Genomic DNA, 24595 nt, shown 5'->3' on the forward strand with positions numbered 1-24595 from the left:
AGTCCAATGACACAAGAATCAGAGGTTTAACAGTGTGTGGCTCCCTCTAGTGGATGTTGTGGAGTATTCTGTTGTCTTTGCTCCAAAGGTTTTTGTACAGAGTTTTGGTGTTTCCTGTCACTGTGGGCTTCACAGCACAGTAGTACACAGCAGAGTCTGTCACTGCAGCAGAGGAGATCTGAAGAGTCATCAGTGTTTTATCTTCACTCACATTAAAAGTGATTCCAGGAACTGGTTCTGATATTTCCACTCCTGTTCCTGAGTGAGAGATCAGGAACTCTGGTGGTTTTCCAGGATATTGTCGATACCAGAAGAAATAATCATCTCCAGCTGCTTGTCTGGAGTATCTGTAGGACAGAGTAACTGTGCTGCCTTCCAAACTGGACTCTTCTGTTTTGTTTGCAGTGAGTTGTTGACAGCTGACACCTAAAGAAACAGAAATCTGTTAAATGCTGTGTTGTATACAAAGAAAGTATAAATAACATGTAAACACTGGGATGAAGCAGTTTTTGACAGATTGTCATGAACCTGTTAGAATCATGATGATTAACAGAGAAGTTTCATAACAGTCCAACATCAACATGTTGAATAAAGTGAATCTTCTATGTGTTGAACTCTGTTGAATGTGGAGGTTTCTCTCTCTCGTCTGTTCTTCAGTAACAGCTCAGCTCCTCCCTCAATCTCTGTGTCTCCTCTTTGGTTTGTAGCTTCAATTCTCTGTTACACCTCCTTCTTTTAAACTTCCTCCTCTTTAATCAGCTTGAAACACAGCAGAGTAGGAGGTGTGGTGGTCAGAACCAATGTTCCCTCTAAGCTGTGCATGTGCACAATTGCGCACTGCTGGCACCGTCTCTGCGCACAGAAAATCTGCGTTGCGCACAAAAAAAAAATCTAACCTGAATTGAAATTAAAGTAAATACGTTAACAATTCTGTTTTGCAGTGTTAGTCAGTAAGTGTGTGGCTTCTCCTGTATGGGATTAGAACGATGCCACCTTATCCTGTAGTCCAGCCAATGATGCGATTCACATTCGTATATACGCAGCCAATCAACGACGCTGACAGGCTATGACAGCGTCCTTATGTGCCGACACCGGTGTTTGAGCTGGCAAAGCGGCATGGCTGATGTGGAGTGAAGCCACATTAATGACAACGTGTCCAACCATTGGAGATGTGAGCAGGACAGACGGAACAACTGACGGGAAAAGTGTGGACTTTATACCAGTTTTTAAATTGTGTTGATCGGCCACGTAAAACCAGAGTTATGATAAAAATATCTGCAATGTTTGGTTTTCTTCCTGAATACTATCGTTGTTTATATTTACTGCGGAAGAGCAAAAACAACACCCCACCTCCCCACCCCGCTTTCCTATTGGCGGAAAAATGTACCATGAGGACCAATCAAAAAATGATATGGCAACATGGCATTTAGATGTTTAGGGAGGGGGAAGTTTTAGGAGTGACGGCGGTGTTCTGAGATGTGAGATTTGCGACGTTTAGCGCAAATCTTGTGTAGTTAGTGTGTAGTTAGTGTGTAGTTAGTGTGTAGTGTAGTCAATAGTTTTGTTGCGTGTGTCAGAACAATGAGGCGGCTGCTGAATGTTACAGGTGTTACAGCAGTGACACATCTCCTGTTGTCAGGCCTGCAGGTATCAGGCTGGTGTTCTCCTTTATCTCATAGTGGACAGAAATTATTTATTCGAGTGGCACAAATAATTTGTGTGGCATCAGATTTGATGCAGAACAGCTGATTGTTCTGTAAATAGTTTGAAATGTTTATTTAAAAAAACACCTTGGCTGCATTTTTAGGTAAACAGCTGCAAAAAAACTTTGTTGTTTGCAAAACTCAGTTACTTTTTTGAAGAAGTAACTATATAATTGCCCAGCATTGGTCATTATATACTGTATTTTGCACACAGTCACAGACTCTCTCCCAGACCACAGACTCATAATACAAGTCAGAGCTTTATTTTTTTTAAAAAAAAAAAAAGAAAGAAAGTTGTGTTTTCAAAATTGGAGTTCAAGTTATTGTCACGGTCCTGGGTCGGTGACCCAGTGTTTTGAGTTTCTTGTGTCTCTGAGTTTTGTATTATGATTTTAGTTCCCTTTGTTCCCCCAGTTTATTCTTTAGTCTAGTGTCTTAGTTTGGCTTTCTTGTATTCTCTTTAGTTCTCTGAGTATTTAATAGCTGCCCTCTATGTCTCTTTGTTGTTGTTCTGTGTTTCTTAGTTGCTGTCTCCCCTAGTCTAGTTTGCGTCTGTGCTACTTCCTGTTTTACTTTGAAGGTCCATGTCTCTTGTGAGTGTATTCTACTTTGCTTCCTTGTCTCGTCAGTTCTGATTTCTCCCAGCTGTGCTCTCCTTCTGTGTCTCATTCCCCTCGTTACTTCCCAGTGTATTTAAACCCTGTGTTTCTCTGAGTCAGTGTCGCGTCGTCCCTCAAGCTGTGTGTTTCCTCGTGTGCCTCGCCGTCAAGTGTAAGTTTATATTTCCCAGTTTAGTTTTTTGTGCTTTCCCCTGTCAGCAAATAAAGCTGAGTTTCTGAGTTCATCCCTCGAGTCTGAGTGCCTGCATCTTGGGTCCAACTTCTGCCTGCCACACAGCGTTTCATGACAGTTATTTTTACTTCCAATAGTGTTAACATACTACACAGATCATGAACAACATTTTTTTAATTTTCACTGTAAGTGGGATGAAGCAGTTAATTAAAAGTAGTCTAACATAAATGTAAATGCTGTGATTTGATTATTTTAGAAAACCATGTGACTTGGATGGATTCGATTCTGGGTTTTAATCATTTGTTTGTTCCAGGGTGGAATGATTGTTCAACATTCACCTTCATTTGAAAAACCATAATTGGCTTCACAAGTTTGACACATGGACTCTAAAGTATACAGACAGGCTTAAATAAATAGATTTACATGCAAATATATACATAATAAAGGTCCTGAAGGTTCTACAGTGTCTTTCACTTTGACAAGGCCACAGTTCTCATGAGTGTTTGACTGAAACTGGTAGTTTCTCTTTGCAGCATAAAAAGGATTTGTCAGACAGACCTCATTGGATCCACCAATACTCAGAACGCTACAGATGAACAGAATCAACTTTCTGGGATTTCCTTACCTGATGATTGAGCGTGCATGAAGACAACCTAATGGATTCTTTTTAAGTCATGAAGAACTTTGTGCTTTATTGTGAAAAATCTTTCATTTGTTTCATTTTCAGACAAATCAAAACTTCACTGTGATGTTTTAGTGTCTGAAATCAGGCTTCACTCATCAACAGTTTTTAAAATATCCTTAAACTGATATATTTTTTAAAGCTGTCATTACTTTTCAAAGTGACCATAGTGAAGAGCTTAAACTTTAAACTTCATAAACAAGACTGAGACCCTCCTGTATCCTAACAAACCAGAGAGGTTTAACAGTGTGTTACGTTCTTTGCCTAGGCGTGTATGAACGCAACAAGAAGTTGGCCCACTCACGCTCCACCAAAGCAAAAACACAAACAACAATATCTTCTAAAGTGCTAAGCAGCCATTTATTTTCTTCAGCTGTGAGCAGTGCCAAAAATAAAACTCCCTACTGGTCCCTGTGCTTTCCTACACAAAATAAAACCAACCAAAAGACAATCCACTTACCTACCTTTCTAACCAAAAAACAGGAGAAAACTTAATCAACAAAAATGGCTTCTCACGCCTACTAGGCTGCTGCAGTGAAGAATATGTACAAGGTGAACAAAATACACGATTGCTACTTGACAAGATTATTTACAAAACTAAGATACTAACACCAGACACACGAGTGGAACATGGTGGCTACACAGACGGACCAGCAACCACAAAGACAGAAGACGCGACTTAAATACACACAGAGAAACACAGGGAGATTACACACAGGTGGGGACACAGCTGGGGATAATCAACCAGACGAGACAGAGGTAAAACTGAACACACTCACATGAGACGCAGACCTTCACAATAAAACAGGAAACGAGAATACTACACCAAAACGCAGACCTGACACTGAGAGACAGACAGAATGACACATGGAACCTGAACTAAACTAAACGTGAGATACAACCAAGAACAAATCCTTAAACATGACATAAAACAAAACACTGACAACATTAAATCATAGTGATGGGTCCTGCAACACTGACGCACCGACGCATGTATCAAGCTCACCTAGCGAAGCTGCTGTATCGCTCATTGCCAACGCGCCAAACTGTGTTTAAAAGATACCGCATCCACATCTGTCAACGGAATGAGTCACCACCAAAAAAAAACAGAAAATTACTCTCGCAAAGATTAAAAAAAAAAAAACTACACATCTCTCCATAACAAAATGGAGCCCGAAAGAAAAAGAAATGTTTCTGCTGTGTGGGATCATTTTGATCTTTTAACTGCAAATAAGGTAATAGTTTGTCTGTTTTTGTTTCAGTGTAATCTATCAGAATGGGAAAAACAGCAATGTGAGTTGAAGTGTAAATTATTTATTTCATTTTATGCAGGTTAAATGTCGCATCTGTTCTGCGGAGCTTTCTTACACAAACAAAAGCACTTCCTCAGTGTTTAGGCATTACAGAGCCAAACATGAAAATGAGGAGACAAACACACTGAGAATGAACACAGGTCGGGCTATATTGACACTGAACAGCTTTATCATCATTTTTTTTTTATTAATATGTGTTTTATTATTTTGAAATCAAGCATCTAGGAAGACTGTTCTGGACCAGGCAGTCCTGAATTTTATTATAAAGGACTGCCAACCCCTTAGTATTGTGGAGAGTGTCGGAGAGAAACATTCCAAGATCAGAGGATCCTTTAAGGTACTGGGGGGAATAGGAAGACATCTTATCCGAACTTTTTCCACCTGGCTTTACAGTTTTTGTGTACCCCAGCTTCATCTGTGCCCTGTGAGTTTTCCAAAGCTGGGGAAATGGTGTCAAAAAAATGCAATAGACTGAATGCAAAAACATTGGATAAACTTATTTTTCTGAATAGAATTTTATAATAAACTCTGAGTCAAATGGGTAATATTACTGTAATAGAGTAAATTGTTGCCCCCCAGTGGTAAAATACAGAAGTGCCTGTTACAGGGCTAGTTCTTGGTTGACCAACGCATAACAAAAAAGGGTAGTTTTATGCACCGCTAAGAAAACAACAAGTTAGTGTGTGATGTCTTGCTGTTCAATAAAAGCACGTATCCACGTCCTTCTGTTCTGATCTTTTCAAGACCCTAATCAAGAATATCACAACTGGCGACGAGGATTCTAAAGATTTCCACTGCGTGCCAGAAGCTGTAGAAGGGCTGTGTTCACATGTAAAGGGAAAAAACACAAGACGTTTTTCTTCACGGCTGCAGCGGAACAGCTTTGGTGAGCTAACATGGCGATGCATGTGGGTCGTGTTGAAGAGTATAATGAATCGAAGGAAGATTTTGAGTCATATTTGGAGCGTTTGGAGCAATGGATGTTGGCAAATAATGTTTCCGATGAGAAGAAAGTGTGCACGTTTCTCTCTGTGATCGGAGCAGATACATACAGGCTGCTAAAGAATCTTGTGTCTCCGAGGGTACCGAGTACCATGGGATATGCAGCGCTGACTGCGGCGTTAAGTGCGCAATATAAGCCCACTCCAGTGGTGATAGCTGAGCGTTTTCGTTTTCAGAAACGTAACCAGAAAGAAGGGGAGGCAGTTTCTGACTATGTTGTCGCCCTGAGGCAGTTGTCAGCCACATGTGATTTTGGACAATATTTGGATGAGGCCCTGAGGGATCGTTTTGTTAGTGGGCTGCGTTCTGATGCTGTGCAGCGCAAGCTACTATCAGAAAAAGATCTTACATTTCCACGTGCATGTGAGATTGCCGTATCCATGGAACTCGCTTCGAAAAATACGATGGAGTTCTCAGGACGCCAGGACCCTCACCACGTAAATGCCTTGTCAAATGCTCCCAATTTTTCCAACAAAGGATGGAGAGGACAGAACAGGCAAGAGGGCAATAACAAGCCAAAGAACCGGAAGGGACCTAAAAAAGACACAGGAGTGAAGCAACCATGTTATCGTTGTGGTGGAAAGCATTCGGCACGTGAGTGCAAATTTAAGAGTGAAAAGTGTCATGTTTGTGCAAAAATAGGACACACTGCACGTGCTTGCAGGAATAAAAAATTCAGTCAGCAAACTCAGTATTTGGAAACTGAGGATGAATGCTCAAGTAGGAATGATGAAGCTGAACTTTTTGGAGTATATTCAATGTACTCCATCACCTCCAGTGAGAAGGGATACACAGTGGATGTTGCGCTTGGAAACAAGAACACCACCATGCTGCTGGATACAGGATCAGCAGTGTCGGTGGTATCAGACAAGTATTATCAGATGCATCTCACTCATTTCCCTATAAAACCAGCCAGTGGGCTAAAGCTCAAGTCCTACTCAGGCCAACACATTGCTGTGCGTGGATGTATTATGTTACCAGTACAGTATGGGACTCAAAACATCACCCTACCACTGATCGTTGTTCAGGGAGACAGACCAGCTCTGATTGGACGAAACTGGTTAAAGAAACTGCAGCTGAACTGGAAACAGATTTTCACAGTACACAAGGTACTGGTGCAGAAAGAAGCAAAGCCAGGAGTACTAGAAGTGATTCAGCGCCATCAGGCAGTGTTTTCGGATGACCAAGGCTGCATCAAAGGATTTAAAGCTAGAATCCACACTAAACCAAACACTACACCAATTTTCTGTAAAGCTCGCCCAGTTCCTTATGCACTAAAAGAAGCTGTGGAAAAGGAGCTGGACAGACTGGAAAAGGTGAAGGTTATTTCAAAGGTTGAGAAAAGTGAGTGGGCATCCCCCATTGTTACTGTGCCAAAAGCAGACAAAACAATTAGGATATGTGGTGACTACAAAGTCAGTGTCAACCAGTGTGTTGAAGAGGAACGATATCCACTGCCTAATACGGAAGATTTGTTTGCTACTTTAGCTGGAGGAACATCCTTCAGTAAACTTGACCTTTCTCATGCCTATCAGCAGCTACAGTTAGATGAAGAATCAGAGAAGTATCTGGTCATCAACACACACAAAGGTCTCTATAAGTACAATCGCCTCAGCTATGGTGTTTCCAGTGCTCCAGCTCTTTTCCAGTCTGTGATGGATCAAATCCTTCAGGGGATGGAGCATGTGACCTGCTTTTTGGATGACATCCTCATCACTGCTTCATCTGAAAAGGAGCATTTGAAGAGGTTGGAGGAAGTGCTCACACGTCTGGAGAAGCATGGTGTCAGAGTGAAGCTTTCCAAGTGCCATTTTCTTCAGAGCAGTGTGGAGTACCTGGGACATCGTATTGACGGGGATGGACTGCATCCTTTAGAGGAAAAGGTAGCAGCCATAGCAAATGCACCAGAACCAACAAACGTCACTGAACTGAAGTCCTTTCTTGGTCTTCTAAATTACTACAGTCGATTTTTGGAAAATCCATCCACCATTCTTCAGCCTTTGCATAACCTGTTAAGAAAAGATGCTAAATGGATTTGGACTATGGAATGTGCAAAAGCATTCAAAGATGCAAAAACTCTACTGCTGCAGAACAAAGTGTTGGTGCATTACAGCACAAATCTGCCATTGAAGTTAGCCTGCGATGCGTCACCTTACGGGGTGGGCGCGGTCATCTCTCATGTCATGGAAAATGGAGAGGAAAGGCCTGTGGCATTCGCGTCAAGAACATTAACTGAAGCTGAGCGAAAGTATGCCCAGATAGAAAAAGAGGCCCTTGCCATAATTTTTGGAGTAAAGAAATTCCATAAATATCTGTATGGAAGGAAATTCACCCTCATAACAGATCATAAGCCACTGCTGGCTATACTAGGGCCAAAGTCAGCTGTCCCGACACTCGCTGCACTAAGAATGCAACGCTGGGCTCTTATTCTAATGGCATACAATTATGACATTGAATATAGAAGATCAGCTGAACATGCAAATGCAGATGCGTTGTCACGTTTACCTCGGAATACACCAGACAACACTGCAGAGGAAGGGAGTATCTTCTATTTCTCACACGTGGAAGAGCTACCAATAGTAGCTAAAGACATTGAGAGAGCAACCATGAAGGATCCAATCCTCAGCAAGGTATGGAGCTACACCATGAATGGGTGGCCGAGTTATATGCAAGACGAATCACTTAAGCCTTACTTTACACGCAGACACGAGCTGTCAGCAGAACAAGGATGTGTTCTTTGGGGACAACGGGTCATCATTCCACCAGTTTACCAACAGAAAGTGCTGGAAGACCTGCATCATGAACATCCAGGTATCTGTCGTATGAAAGCACTAGCCCGCAGTTACCTGTGGTGGCCAGGTTGTGATGGTGATATACAAGAACTGGTTCAAAGCTGCCCAGTCTGTCAGGCTGTGCAGAAGTCACCACCCGTTGCACCACTCCATCCGTGGAAGTGGCCTGAGAGAGTTTGGCAACGGATTCACATTGATTTCGCTGAAAAAGGCAAGCAGTACTTTTTAGTTGTCATTGACAGTCACTCAAAATGGTTGGAAGTGTTCCCTACGCCATCCATTACCTCACACAACACCATTGAGGTTTTGAGAGGGTTATTTGCTTCATATGGACTTCCAGAAGAGCTTGTTTCAGACAATGGACCTCAACTTGTGTCAAAGGAATTCAATCAGTTTTTGGAGTTAAATGGGATCAGACACACAGCTGTTCCTGCCTATCATCCTGCATCAAACGGGGCAGCAGAGAGGTCAGTACAAATCCTGAAACGATCCCTGATGAAGAATGTGCTGGAAGCAGATGGCAAGGCCACGTTGCCACTCAGTCATCGTTTGGCAAACTTCCTTATCATGTATCGCAGTACACCGCACACTGTGACGGGTCGTACACCAGCAGAGTTGTTCCTGAAACGTCAGATCCGGACTCGCTTCAGCCTGCTGAAACCTGAACTAAGCAGACACATTGAACAGAAACAGTCTGAGCAGAAGCGACAACATGATTGCAGAACCCAACCTGTTCATGTTTTTTCGGAGGGAGACGCTGTGCGAATCCGAAACTTCAGGGGGGGGGAAACAAAATGGACTCATGGAACAGTTCTGAAGAAAATGGGAAGTGTTACTTACCTGATACGAGAGGGACAGAGAACACGCACAATACATGTGGACCACCTGTTGCAGTGGAGACAGACTGTGGAGAAACCCCCAGTTATGTTTTCACTGGTTCCAGAGGGACGACCAGAAGTGATTATGGACGGTGTTGTTCCAGAGATACCACCCAGTCCACCTGGGATTTTAACATCACACCCCTCACCTCCTGAACCACCTAAACAGACAACTGATGAACCACCAGTATCCATCCCAGAAACCACCCAAAGTCCATCTGTGACACGCAGATACCCAGAGAGACGCAGAGTTCCCCCAAAGAGACTGAATCTTTGAAAATGTAGAATTATGTTTTAGTTAATTACTGCCAGTTATTTTAGAAGTGAGCAGTTAATAATACAAGTAATGGCTATATTTGTTCATTGTTCGAAAGGGCCGCAGAATATTTCTTTTGGGGGGGGGGGGGGGGCAGTGAAATACATTCTTTAAAGGGTTGCTTATTTCAATTACAAATCTAAAAGGGGAGGAATGTAATAGAGTAAATTGTTGCCCCCCAGTGGTAAAATACAGAAGTGCCTGTTACAGGGCTAGTTCTTGGTTGACCAACGCATAACAAAAAAGGGTAGTTTTATGCACCGCTAAGAAAACAACAAGTTAGTGTGTGATGTCTTGCTGTTCAATAAAAGCACGTATCCACGTCCTTCTGTTCTGATCTTTTCAAGACCCTAATCAAGAATATCACAATTACATTCACAATACTTTCATTTTAATTTTCACTTAGTGTCATTCACAATATATTTTATAATGTCTACAATATTTGAAATGTAAAAGATATAAAATGATTCCATGGAAAGTACAATACCTTAGTGTACAAGTATGACTAGGTCATTGAATCAGTGTCTGTTGTGAGTCTGAAGTAAGTTGCCTGCAATAATATTTAAGGTCCAGCAGGTGTCAGTATGGAGCAAAACAGCAACACTGTGTCGACACAGTATCGATACAGTTTGGGGAATGTGCTGAAACGCTTCACGAGGCCTCATCTACCCATCACTATTAAATCATAACATTTCCCCCCACCCAAAAATCAAACATTTAACCCCAAATGAAATGTTTGATTCATGACCTAGAGAGGACATCAGCCATGACGTTTTCTAAGCCCTTTGTGTACCGGGTGTCAATGTTGTAGTCCTGGAGGAATAAGGACCAGCGCACAAGGCACTGGTTGCTATTCTGCAGGCGACGCTGATGGCTGGACGGGCTCCTCCAGTGAAGACGAATGGCTGGACAGGCCCCTTGGACCCCCCAGCGAAGACGGAAGGCTGAAGCAGTCCCTCGGGCCCTCCAGCGGAGACGAATGGCTGAAGCGGCCCCTCGGACCCTCCAGCGGAGACGAATGGCTGAAGCGGTCCCTCGGACCCTCCAGCGAAGACAGACGAAGGCTGAAGCGGTCCCTCGGATCCTCCAGCGAAGACAGACGAAGGCTGAAGTGGTCCCTCGGACCCTCCAGCGAAGACAGACGAAGGCTGGACAGGCCCCTTGGACCCTCCAGCGGAGACGAAGGCTGGACAGGTCCCTTGGACGCTCCAGCGGAGACGGAAGGCTGAAGCGGTCCCTCGGAACCCCCAGCGAAGACAGACGAGGGCTGAAGCGGTCCCTCGGACCCTCCAGCGGAGACGAATGAAGGCTGGACAGGTCACTTGGACCCTCCAGCGGAGACGAATGAAGGCTGGACAGGTCACTTGGACCCTCCAGCGGAGACGAATGAAGGCTGAAGCAGTCCCTCGGACCCTCCAGCGGAGACGAAAGAAGGCTGGACAGGCCCCTTGAACCCTCCAGCGGAGACGAATGAAGGCTGGACAGGCCCCTCGGACCCTCCAGCGAAGACAGAAGGCTGAAGCGGTCCCTCGGACCCTCCAGTGAAGACAGACGAATCCCGGACGAGCCCCCAATTCTGTTAACTAGGCGTGTATGAACGCAACAAGAAGTTGGCCCACTCACGCTCCACCAAAGCAAAAACACAAACAACAATATCTTCTAAAGTGCTAAGCAGCCATTTATTTTCTTCAGCTGTGAGCAGTGCCAAAAATAACAAACAAAACTCCCTACTGGTCCCTGTGCTTTCCTACACAAAATAAAACCAACCAAAAGACAATCCACTTACCTACCTTTCTAACCAAAAAACAGGAGAAAACTTAATCAACAAAAATGGCTTCTCACGCCTACTAGGCTGCTGCAGTGAAGAATATGTACAAGGTGAACAAAATACACGATTGCTACTTGACAAGATTATTTACAACTATTTACAAAACTAAGATACTAACACCAGACACACGAGTGGAACATGGTGGCTACACAGACGGACCAGCAACCACAAAGACAGAAGACGCGACTTAAATACACACAGAGAAACACAGGGAGATTACACACAGGTGGGGACACAGCTGGGGATAATCAACCAGACGAGACAGAGGTAAAACTGAACACACTCACATGAGACGCAGACCTTCACAATAAAACAGGAAACGAGAATACTACACCAAAACGCAGACCTGACACTGAGAGACAGACAGAATGACACATGGAACCTGAACTAAACTAAACGTGAGATACAACCGAGAACAAATCCTTAAACATGACATAAAACAAAACACTGACAACATTAAATCATAACAAGTGTGTTAGGTTGTTTTTTCCCAGTTTAGTTTAGTTTGTATGCTTTTTCCCGTGCCATCTATTAAAGCCGTGGTTTTGAGTTCATCCCTTGTGTCTGAGTCCTGCACTTTGGCTCCTACTCCTGCCTGCCACACAGCACCTCATGACAATGATATAGTTTCAGTAGATGCACTTCAATGCCACATTATTGTTTTCTCTAAAGCTTTTAATTCATAACTGTCTCATGATTGTAAAAGGACCCAGTCTGCGTTCTAACAAAATCAGAGGTTTAACAGTGTGTGGCTCCCTCTAGTGGATGTTGTGGAGTATTCTGTTGTCTTTGCTCCAAAGGTTTGTGTACAGAGTTTTGGTGTTTCCTGTCACTGTGGGCCTCACAGCACAGTAGTACACAGCAGAGTCTGTCACTGCAGCAGAGGAGATCTCCAGATGAAACTCCTTTTTTTCTCTGTCATGTATAAACTTCAGCTTTTCTGTTTGCGCTGAATGTTCTGCCATGAGAAGCTGTGGACGTGAACCGGACTTCTGATGGTACCAGTAGAGGTTCAGGACAGAGCCTGAATAGTTGCAGGAGAGAGTCACAGTGTCTCCTTCCAAACTCATCACTACATCTTTAGATGGTGTCAGTAAATCCTCAGAGGATCCTGAAAACAACAAAGACATATTTCACCAGGATGTTTCTGTATCTTTAAACTTAGTTTAGTTTATAAAAAGTGAATCAATTCAAACAACATCCAAATATTTTCATGTCTATCATCTCCTTTTACATCTCACTCCATCTTTTGATGACTCACCAGTCTGAAAGGAGACCATCATCATCCAAATGAAAAGCAGGAACATGATTTTCTCTTGGACTGAATGAACAATAGAGAGAACACAGCAGCTCTTCAGATCCTAAATGAAGCCTTTCATATTCACTGGTGTAGCTCCTCCTCCAAAGGCTGCTTCTTCTGGATAGGCTTGGCCCTGGTTTCTGTGGAGCCTGTAAATAAAGAGAGCTTTGAATATTTGAACTATTTAGCAGAATGTAGAATAATCTCACTCATGTATTAAACAGCAGAAGTACACGTGTAAACCAGCCAGCATCAATACTGGATTTTAAAGATTCATTTGTAGCTGATTGGTTTCAACAACCTAACACATGTTTATCGTATCAAAGCCTGATTAGAAAAACCCTTTTCCAATGTTTCCTGCACAAATTCAAACTTTGGATGGAAAGCATCAGCTGTTGGTAGCTCTTCCTAAATTTCTCATACTTGGCAAGTTATAAATCTGTAGGAGTGAAAAAATAAATACAGAGTTCAGTATCAGCTCTATTAGATATCACAGGCGTTTCTTTAGACTCAGTAATGATGAAGTTATTGAGGGATGTGCATTACTGGGTAGAAATCATTCTCCAGCTTTCTGAAGGTCTTTCAAACTTTTCTTTGGCTGCTTGTTCACTCATTTTCAGTCCAGTCCTTGTACCTGATCATTTTCAGAGGAATGTTTTTGATTGTTAAGACTCTAAACACCGAGTAATGAATCCTTCAAGCATAAAATGATCCTAACTCAACACATGAACTACTGTTTTCTACACAGAACAGAAAACTAGCAAATAACCAGTTTTATGTTTTATATTTGGACTCTTATTTACTCGAGTCTGTTACAAAAAACACAAATATTCACATTTTGTTGGTTGAATCTATAAAAAATACAAAACATAACAGTTTTGACGTAATGAAATCAATGAGGAGATTCTCAAAGAGCTGTTAGCTTGAAAATTGGAATTTTATTTAAATATGAGAACAAAGAGTTCTTACTGTTTTTATTTTATACAACATAAATTCTTCATATCAATAAAAACTTAGCTGAAGACTTTTAGCTTCATATGAGATTTTAGCTTAAAGAGATAAACCTCTGTTACTCTGTTTATTTTGCTTCTGCTGCATTTTTTGCATGTCCTCATCCACTAAATATAAAATAGTGTAAATGAGCAGCTTTGGATGTTTGACAGTTTTTATTGTGTCTGAACGTTCCTACAGTTGGTTTGTGGTTGATGTGGATTTGCTGCTCATGTGAATCCTCCCACAGTGTTTCATTAGCAGCTGTAACCACAGTGACTCTGATAAAACAGGAATTAGCAGAATCCATCTGATATGAAGCTGTGCTTTGAATACCACTTCCCTCCTCTTTGAAGAGTAGTCAGATATCTGTGTTCAGGTTTTTGTACAGCCTCTTCTACACTTTGTATCTCTGTGTTTGTAGAGCACAGTAGTAGAGAGCTGTGTCTGCCAGGGTTAGTGCTGTTATGGTCAGATTAGTTGATGTAGGTGATGTTTCTGAGTTATATCGATTATTGGGAATATAATCAATACCACTCCATGATCCTGCTCCTTTCCTGAGTATAAACTGAGGAGCCTGAAGGTCAGAATGATGTCTGTACCAGTGAAGGAGAAGACTGCTATCACTTGTCTGATAGTTACATGTGAGTGTGACAGATTCTCCTTCTGTTTCAGTGACTTCAGTTTGTTGAGGAGTGATTGAGTCTCCAGCTGTTAGTCCTGGAAAAAGAAAGAAGAAAAGTAGTGAAATGCAGTCTGTATATCTGCTTAATGCAGCAGCTTCAACTAAACTTTAATCCCTGTTCTTAAACTCACCTATAATGTGAGATAGAAGCAAAAAGAGGTGCAGCAACATGTCTTTGGAGTTATTCAACACGTTCTCACTCCCAACTCGTCAAATGTGTGACGCATGGTCAGGCTCCCTCTGCTTCACTTATCGACGCGCAGGGTACCCCCTCGCGTCGAGAATTGACGTGCAGGGTCCTCTCATTGAATACTATAGAGCTCCCTAAACGTTGTTTATTGACGACAAGAGATTTCCGTGGAAGAGCCTGTTGTCCGTATATTTATACATTTCCGAAATCACATTGTAGTGAGGTGTACTGAACACAATATATTATATAATGTAAACAACTACCTGAGAAACAGCAGATACAGCAGATACATTAATTATAGGCCATTACTTTTGTATCGTTTATTGCATTTATGGAGGGAGAGGTGTATGCTGGGTAATGGCACAGCTAGCGACACGGTGACTTTATTCACCCGCTTCGGCTGTTATCAGTCCATACAATGGGCGTTATTAGCAGAAATCAGTCCCATAGATATGGGCCATCTCCACCTGCTAGATTGTTCAGAAGCTTGTTATCATCCATCCAGATGGAGGATCACTAACAGGAGCGTGGAAGACTCCAGAATCCACTCTGGCTGGAATCCGGTGGATACAGCAGTGTTACAGGTAAGACCATTTAAACGGACAGCATTTATAGAATGACTATTAAAAGTCAGCGAGTGTCAATAATGTTAATGTGGTTATGTTAGTAATACAGCGAGTGCTAATATAACAGCTTTAAGATGCATTTGTAGATATTATTACGTGTTTTACCGTCTTTATGGTGCTAGCTTAAAGTTACGGTGTAAACGTTAGCTTATATTGTAGTAAAGCTGTTACTGTTTAAACGATGTTAGCACAGAAATATTAGCTTCTGTCATGACTGATGAAGTTACTAGTTAATAAAGTTTCCAGTAAAGTGATTAATCGCAGCCACAGATTAACAGTAAATATCCCGATTAGCTTCAATGCATCTGTAATAAATATGTGCAAGTTTCAGTGCTTAGTTTAAACTGTATGATACTTATACTGACCCAGGGTCAGTGTAAAATACAATCCTAGCTGTGTGAACAAAGCCTGGCTCCTTTAATCCTGCATGACAAACCTCAGGATGCAGGTTATTATTACTCTTTCCTGCTGGCACACCTGTCACACCTGAGAGACAGCTAGAAACTCACAGTGACGTGGACATCATGCAAAGACTGCCAGACTCTGTAATACTGTAAATGATCAGTGACTCAGGTTAACACTAACCTTTAAACAGTCCCTCTGTGTCTCTGTGTGTGCTCAACATCTGGAATCAGGATTTCATTCAGGCTGCATTGACTGTGGGACTTTTCTCTGTTAAAAACAGGTTGAAGACGGCTCAGAAACATTTGAAGATTAAAATTTAGCGTTATGGCTGCTCGTGGTGTGTAAAGCTTCTACTCAGCTGTATTTTTGTTACTAATTTATGTTTGTTGTTGCTTAACACAGATTTCAGAAGAGCAAATATGAGCACTGTTGCTTAATCCTTAATAGTTTAAGTGGATTGGAAATAAAAAAAAATCCAGATTCTTCTTCCACAGAAGTTTCATTTGTCAGTGTGGGACTGCTGAGTCACCTGAAGAACTCATTTCATTCTCCATGATGTTCATTTACAGAAATGTTTCACAGGAACTGATTCCTCCCATAGGGTGAACTAGTGTGTTTCCATAATGATATGTTTTTCATATCTCATTATGAATGTACTTCTTAAATGATCACCGGGGGAAGAAAAGAAGCAGACGTACTTCCAAGAGGGAGCTGCAGTGAGGACACAGCCTGGTCACTGAGGTCAGAGGTCAGAATCTGAAACAGCCCAGGTTTATATTCTAGGAGTTATAAAATTCTAAATGTATTTATAAAGAAACCTTTAAATAATATTTTAAATAATAATCATAATTATGATTATTATTAGAAATATCAAACATTTAAGTGGATTTTCTGTCACACGTATTGTGTTAGGTATCCAATCAAAATGTAAGCATTAATGGTAAAAATGGGAAAGCAGAAATAAGTGTGACATGAATGTAAATGTGTGAGCTGATATAGAGGACAGCTACATGTAGTCTGAAAAACCTTTGTTGTCAAGTTTGCAGGTCCATCAGCACGAGACATTCTTACATAGAAGAGACTGTTAAAGTCTCTAACTCAGTGAAGCATTATTGGTCCCGTCTGTTTGGATAAATATAGTAAGCTGATGTATTTATTGACACATTTTCTTAAGTGCTTATCCAGTTCAGGATCACAGTGGAGCTGCAGCTGGATATGTTCAGTAAAGAAACCTTACAAAAATTAACATATACCTGCATCTCTGTACGTTGTTGTCCACAGGATGAGAAAATCGAACTGGAAGACTGTGGAACATGTTAATAAATGTTTGTGTTTATGCCTGTGTCTTTCACAGGAGGCGCTGAAAGGTTTCCCTAATAGTTCCTGGTGAATCAAAGCAGGACCATAAAGGTTGCTGGACTGTATGATGGCTGTACAGTACAATCCTACTGACACAGCAGAGGGATAACGACGGTTATTCAACATCGTTACACGACACATTCGAGCTGCATGATGCAGACAAAGTGACTAAATCATCTTTTTGTGGTCTATTGTCTTCAAACCAGCAGACAAAGCCGATGGCAGAAGATGTTTGGAGAAGAACTTCAGGCCGTGTACTGACAAGGTATTTTTTTCTTGTTATCAAAAGACATTTGGAGTGACGGCTTCTACAACTGTGCTGAAGTAAAGCTTACAGCCTAAGAAGTCACAGTGTTGATAATCAGCACAAAGAGAAAAGCTCACTTGTTTGAATTTATTTACAATCATAGTTTTTATAAATTCTGACTGTAAACAGCTTTTACAGCTTTGATATTGTTTGACACTCGATGTCAGGTGATGGTATTTAATTTAAAGGTTTCTTTGTCCCAGTGAGCCATTTGCACTGACCAGTGTTTCACTTTAACTGTAACACATTCATTATTTAGATCCAACATTTCTAAGAGAAATAACTGAATGTAAAAAATGGCAGCACTCAGGCCAGGTTTCATTTATAGAGATATATGCATGCATTATGAAATTTATGTATCCCAGATCATTTTTATTCATCTAGTCCTGGCAGACCCACCCCTTCCTCCCAAGTTAACTGCAACCCAAAAGAACTAGTGGGGCTATTTACACATTCACAACCAGTGTGGGGTAAAAAGAGCCACCAAAAACCTGTCAGCCTGCACAGCTACAGATGTGCTAAAAGCTATAAGAGTTAGAAGCTCTGCTTATGGAGAAACTTTCTAAGCCTAACAGGGGACAGGTACTCCTGCCCAAATAACATGATATAACCCCACATACAGCCCAGCCATAAAGTGAACCAAGTCATTTAGTTAAAGACAGCATGGGAGCAAATGCATGTAACCAGCCTGCACCAACCTGACATTTCTTCCTCCTGAATTAAATGAATGAATGGATGAAAGTTAAATGACTACAAACCTAAAGCCACTAGTTCCCACACTGGAATTCCCCGACACTGTGTTAACTGTACTGAACTTGTATCAACAGTTGTAACAGGCTAAGCTACCTGAGACACTGCATTGAACGATTGTTTCTATCTTAATGGTTTCAGCTCAGATGTTCTGCTTTTTCCTTTCAGTAGATCAAAGCAGCTCGTGCTCTGTCTGCTTCCATTCTGATGGCAAGAAGAAGGAGAAGAATGCTTCAGCGAAGTGGCGTTCATGGTCTCAGTGGACAGTCATGGTCACACACTGCATGTGGTTTTAAAAGCAACATGTCTGTTCACCACAACAATGGAGATGTGTAATATTAGTGCAGCTACGGTTTGTTCTTGAACATCAGTTCTGTTTTCTACTTTGACCACTTAGACCAAAAAAAGTGTTGTTTTCAGATTCTTTCTTATAAATCTGTAAATCACCTGTTCATTTTTTATTACAATTAGTTTCACATAAATGTTAGTGTTTCCTTTATGATCTTTTAATGCTTACACTACACTGTACACGTCTACATTAGAGACATTTCTAATGTAGAGTATGAGACTGGGCTGCTTGACTACGATTTGGAAATGGATGCAAAATCACACGGATCGTGCTATTGTTTGTTTTTTAATATGATGGACTGAACACAGGAGGTATCTGACTAAGCAAACATTAGTCCGATCCCATTTCTACCTGTCTCTACTGTTTCAACTGTAACTGTCAGGATATATATTTATTCCAGCTCTCACAGGACAAAGGAATGACTCAGACTTGTCAAATGTTCTTTGACTTGATACACAATATGAAGTTCACAATTTTCTTACAAATAAAACTATAATGACAAACATGAACAGCTGTGCTTATTTCTGAGACATGAGTTTTTTTGAATGTGTTCATATTTAGACAGTGTGCATTTGTATGCTGAAACTGTAATGGTGAACCTGAGGTGATGGTCAGCAGAAGGCAAATATATATAAATATAAAACAATACTGAAGTAATGTCTTTACCCTGTGCAGCGTGTGGACGCTGTGCACGCAATCACCTTATTCACTGTAGTAAACGTGCACCGCTAGCTCACGTGACTGACTGTCTCCATGGTTACATCGTATATTATTAGCTATGTAAACAGCTTCCAAAGATACCGCCATAGCTCTCTGCAGCTGTAACACTTTCATGCTTTACAAATCATTTCACGTTTTTGATAGTTATGAAGACAGAATATGTTTTTAAAGTCATGCTAGGCTGTTGCTATGGTGGTTGCTGTGGACTAGGGTGGACCGCGCGTCCGATTCCTGTTGTTAGCTGTCCGCCGTAGGAAGGCTGCGTTCCGTTTAGAAGTAGCGACAGTCTGCCGTAACTCGAACTCAAACCCCGCTTTGTTCTTTAATTAAAGGGCTTTTATAGCCGTTCATGACACACACGCACACACACATAAAGCACTTTGCCTCACCATGAGAATGCAACTTTACTAAAACCTTTAAAGTATCTGATATAGGATAGAAAAATGAAGCAACCACAGATTTAATGATGAAGACTCTGGGTTCTGTAGTTCACGTTTTACAGTCCTGAATGACTCACTGCACATCCATATAATTTATTGAAGAGGAGTTTAGAATGCACTTTACATTTAGACTGTTGCTGTTTAATTTTTTACATTGTTACCATGTCATGAATAAGGTTCACCTGCTGGGGGTTTGATGGATCAGCTGGACAATACAGTCAAAGACAGACTTCATCCATCATGTGCAAAAATCCTAGTTGGATTTTTGTTTTCACTCATATTTTAGAACCAAATATGAAAAACAATTCTGACAGACTGGATACCTGGTCAGGGTGTACATTACCTTGTACTCAAGCATCCCAGGACAGAGCCCTGCCCCACCATGAGCCTGGGTGGATACGTGGTTATAATATAAAATGACTGATACTGAATATGAATATTTCATGAAAATCAAATTATAATATGAATTCCTAGGTGTTTGTTATATCCAGCAAGAGATTGATTACATATGTCTGAATTGCTAACCCTAACCCTAGCTCAACAGACCACAATGCCCTGGACTGTCACCATTATTACATGCTGTGAACATAAGTAGCTTTGATCACAGTTTATGTTGTAAAAGAGAAGGAATATTGAAAAAAAGATCAACATTGTGATGTTATTTCTTCCAAACTGACCAGAAACATGCTTGTCAGACTCTCACAGCACAGGATCAGACTCACTGTGCATGACGGCTCAGGCCAATAATGTCTGTTAGATTGTCAGTTGTTTAGTGCTTCTGTACAGTTATGGTCACCATCTCTATTTCAGTATAATTAATATGCAGAAAACACTAAAAGTTGATTGTCTTCCAATATTCTAGCATAATTAAAAAACTTTGACTTTGTTAGTACATATTGTTACAGTCCTAATGCCAATATGATTCTTCATAACGCCTGCTTTGAAATACTGAACTTTAAAATTGACCTGATGAAAGATAATTTACAGTGGCAGTCTGTCAGGATAATTCTGACTATAAGATCACTGTATTGATCTGAATCCTTCTGCAATGTGCTGTGAATGAATGCTGATGCAACTGACTGTGGGAAAGCTGTTAATAAAATGAATCTGTGACACATGCAACACATTCACAGAGGAAGAGGACACAAAGGGAGGACACGCAGAGGCTGTGTTAAAGTCAGAAATCCAAATCTTTAGTCAAAAACAGGCAGCGGTTACAAGACAAGCAGTCCATTAAACAGTCTACAGGGTCAAACATGCAGAGAATTCAAATAGCAGTAAAAAAATAACTGGACACTGAAAAACTTAAAGCAATGTGAGACGCAATAAAAGGAAGCAGCGCCGTATATTCACTGAATTATCACCAATTACAAAAGAGAAAAACGACGATTTCTAAGGATTATTTGCTTAATTGTAGTTAAAAGTGTGGCTGGTAAAGATGGAAACATACAGAATGTAAACTGTGTGAGTTTGGTGAACTTTGTTAGTAACAAATGAGGTAAAAAACAAAACAAAACAGACAAAACACAGAAAGAGGCTCTCAGTATTCATTAATAATTAGAAAGCATCTAAACATTCTGGTCGTGGATTTTTACAGTCTTAGTTCCGCTCGCTGTCATTATTATAATCATCATGATCAATGGCGAGGTCCTGAGGTGGGCGGGGCTGTCTCTGGTGATGTCACCATGAAGGACGTCTTGATGCATTCTCAATCATCCAGGAAAGTAAATCTCCAAAAGTTGAATCTGTTCATCTGGACGTAGCGTTTTGTGGGAGAAACGTTTCGTCACTCATCCAAGTGACTTCTTCAGTCTCAGCTGACTGCAGGTTTCCCCAAACCTTATAAACAGTACATTTGCATAATGACTGAAACCAGCCCACTGAAGGAACAATGGGCTGTGAGGTCACTTCCTTAATCATATATATATATATATATATATATTTCATTTAACAATTGCAACTGAAAGAAATTAAATACTGAACAAAAATATATTGTCACATTCTGCATTCTCAAATACAAATTTCACAAAGTAAATTTGTAATTAACAGAAAAAATATGAATTACAAAAAATAATTGTATATTATTAAAATATTATGCAACTGTGACCAAAGTCAGAATCATCATTACAGTATTGTGGACTTAATGCTTGATAAACTTCAGGGGAGATCATGATGACAGAAAACTGTAAACAACACTCTGAAGTCTGAAGCTGCTTTTCTTGTTTCTGTGACCTCAGCACGCTGACAGACTTGAAGTTGCTACAGATTTTAAAAAGTGATAATTACAGGGAAGAAACTTCTCTTTTTCATCGCTTTAATCAAACATTTGATGCCTCAGCTGTCTCAGTCCTAAAGCATTCTGCAACTACAACTAACCTGAGGCGGCTTGGATTTGGCTGCAGGTGCCCCTGTACATCCTTCTCAGCAGCACACATGTGGGTACCATTTAATCACACTTCTTCCTGAGCTTTGCTTCATCACAAGACTAAAGGTGGCATCCCGTGTCACAGTCTTATCATCATCCAATTGGAGAAGAAACATTTACGGTCATCCTGGTTTTGTTTTCTGATTCTGCAAAAAGACTGAGGACAACAAAGCCCAGAGAACACGAGATACACAACATCCAACATTCAGACTCAACAGCCTCCATAAATGAAGAGCACCAGGTTGGTCCAGTTATACTAGATATGAGCATACTTCACATTATTGTGTATCAATAATAATCAAGAGACAAACTTTGAAGATGCAGAGCATGATGTCCCATCATCAGACTGTAAACAAATATCCACCAGGCTTCTTTGTTGGCAGAGGTGAAGATTCTCCCATCAGGGATCAGTAGCATGTATTAACCTGTGGTATAAGCAGCAGTCACTGAAATATTACTGTTTCAGATAAGAAATCTGCCACATAAAAGCCAGGGTGGGAGGGATCTCTACAAACTGACTTACCTCTGCAAGTCTAAGGCTGTTCCTCCAGCCTCAACAAAAATCTGACTCTCCAGTCACAGACAAACAAAAAAACTTCAGCTGGGAGATAGAAAACGCTGTCTGGGTCTTGCTGGATGTTGCTGGTCAGAGTCCCACATTAGCAGAGTGCTTCTATGTCCCACTGACCCATGTGGACAGCGACTGTGGAGAACTGTTCTGGCAAACAGAAAAGAGAATTAAAATGACAAAAAGCCAAATTTCCACAAAGACTCTCTTAGAATCAGCAATCAGAAAATCATTGGTTCATATTACAATTAAATATGACCAGGCTCCTTAAATGTAAGCAGTTAAGATCTGATTTGATTTACATCCTTCACACAGCACATTTGTCCAGGCTGTCAGGTAAACATAGAATTAATCTCAGGTAACATGACTCACAGTAGAGATTCAGCAGGAAAGATTGCCAGCTCTAATATTATTACCACACAATCCAAGGACACACCAACAGCTCAGATTTGTTTAACTATTTAAACAAATGTCTTCTGAATATTCAATTCAGGTTCACAGTGGGAGGGTGGGGGTGGGGGTATCATGGAATTTTTTAAATAAAGTCTGCAACACAGAAAGAGCTGTGATCAAGCTATTTATTACTGCGCGCAGGAGAGCCAACACACATCAAACATCACAGTTCAGTCATGTCAGCTCTGCCACAGAAGTCGTGCTCCTACTCCTTTATGCATTCCAAGAAAGAGGGAGGAAGTTACAAACTGATCATACCACACTTCACACGTCTCGCTATGAAACCTAACAGATCAATGGGTATGCTGTTTTGTGCCCTTGGCCTTATCAGCACCTGTAAAGGGAGTTGTTTTCTCAAACTGCTGATGCTGAAGTAAGTTCATCTAGTTTTAGAAACTTTCACTGATCAGTCTATAACAGTGTCACAACTAAGCATATGCATAAGCACTTAAATACTTTAAATTAGAATAATAGAAACTTTCTATTACAGGAGCAAGAGCCTGTCCCAGTAGTCATAGGTAGAGCACACCTGGACAGGTACCAGTCTGTCAGAGGACTAACAGAGAGACAGACATCAGAGTAACAAATCTATTTAAAATTAATGTAAGCTTGCTGCAGCTGTATGTATGAACATGTGTTCCTGTGCTCACAGTCCACCTCTCAGGAACCTGCAGTTCATTTTAAGTCTACTTTAAACAGACCTCACAAAAGGCTGATGTGGCTGGATCAGTAGTCTGATTTAAGTACGATACCTTTGGCCAGGGATTAATCTGGCGCATCGCTTCACTGCAGTCTTACATATTATCCCCACACCTGAATAAAAAATATTGATATTTACAAATAACAGATTCAGCTGATGCAGCCTGACTCAATCTGATTCCAGATGTTCAGCACACACAGAGACACAGAGGTACTGTTTAAAGTTTAGTGTTAACCTGAGTCACTGATCATTTACAGTATTACAGAGTCTGGCAGTCTTGGCATGATGTCCACGTCACTGTAAGTTTCTAGCTGTCTCTCAGGTGTGACAGGTGTGGCAGCAGGAAAGAGTAATAATAACCTGCATCCTGAGGTTTGTCATGCAGGATTAAAGGAGCCAGGCTTTGTTCACACAGCTAGGATTGTATTTACACTGACCCTGGGTCAGTATAAGTATCATACAGTTTAAACGAAGCACTGAAACTTGCACATATTTATTACAGATGCATTGAAGCTAATCGGGATATTTACTGTTAATCTGTGGCTGCGATTAATCACTTTACTGGAAACTTTATTAACTAGTAACTTCATCAGTCATGACAGAAGCTAATATTTCTGTCCCAACATCGTTTAAACAGTAACAGCTTTACTACAATATAAGCTAACGTTTACACCGTAACTTTAAGCTAGCACCATAAAGACGGTAAAACACGTAATAATATCTACAAATGCATCTTAAAGCTGTTATATTAGCACTCGCTGTATTACTAACATAACCACATTAACATTATTGACACTCGCTGACTTTTAATAGTCATCTATAAATGCTGTCCGTTTAAATGGTCTTACCTGTAACACTGCTGTATCCACCGGATTCCAGCCAGAGTGGATTCTGGAGTCTTCCACGCTCCTGTTAGTGATCCTCCATCTGGATGGATGATAACAACCTTCTGAACAATCTAGCAGGTGGATGGCCCACATCTATGGGACTGATTTCTGCTAATAACGCCCATTGTATGGACT

At 41.0% G+C, this 24595-nt stretch overlaps 1 protein-coding gene and 3 long non-coding RNA genes across 6 annotated transcripts in view; 3 read left to right on the top strand and 1 right to left on the bottom strand.

The window, feature by feature from the left end:
• LOC102080905 (zinc finger protein 260) overlaps positions 1–24595 on the top strand; it is a 203771-nt gene that overhangs the window by 114318 nt on the left and 64858 nt on the right. The gene's annotated exons all lie outside the window — the stretch shown is intronic.
• On the top strand, positions 2424–3362 carry LOC112842863 (uncharacterized). The gene is made up of 2 exons (XR_003214886.1): positions 2424–2474; positions 3029–3362. It is a non-coding gene; the product is annotated as an uncharacterized LOC112842863 (long non-coding RNA).
• Positions 15673–18776, top strand: LOC109195413 (uncharacterized). 2 transcript variants are annotated; one of them, XR_002057029.2, is made up of 3 exons: positions 15673–16250; positions 16857–17126; positions 18087–18776. It is a non-coding gene; the product is annotated as an uncharacterized LOC109195413 (long non-coding RNA). The 2 variants fall into 2 exon arrangements; XR_002057030.2 differs by having other exon boundaries at positions 18090–18776.
• Positions 21531–24444, bottom strand: LOC112842860 (uncharacterized). Its single transcript, XR_003214883.1, has 4 exons — positions 24422–24444; positions 22376–22570; positions 21804–22277; positions 21531–21686 (listed from the first exon to the last, which is right to left on the bottom strand). It is a non-coding gene; the product is annotated as an uncharacterized LOC112842860 (long non-coding RNA).

The sequence above is a fragment of the Oreochromis niloticus genome, linkage group LG18 (assembly GCF_001858045.2).
Source record: "Oreochromis niloticus isolate F11D_XX linkage group LG18, O_niloticus_UMD_NMBU, whole genome shotgun sequence".
NCBI lineage: Eukaryota > Metazoa > Chordata > Actinopteri > Cichliformes > Cichlidae > Oreochromis > Oreochromis niloticus.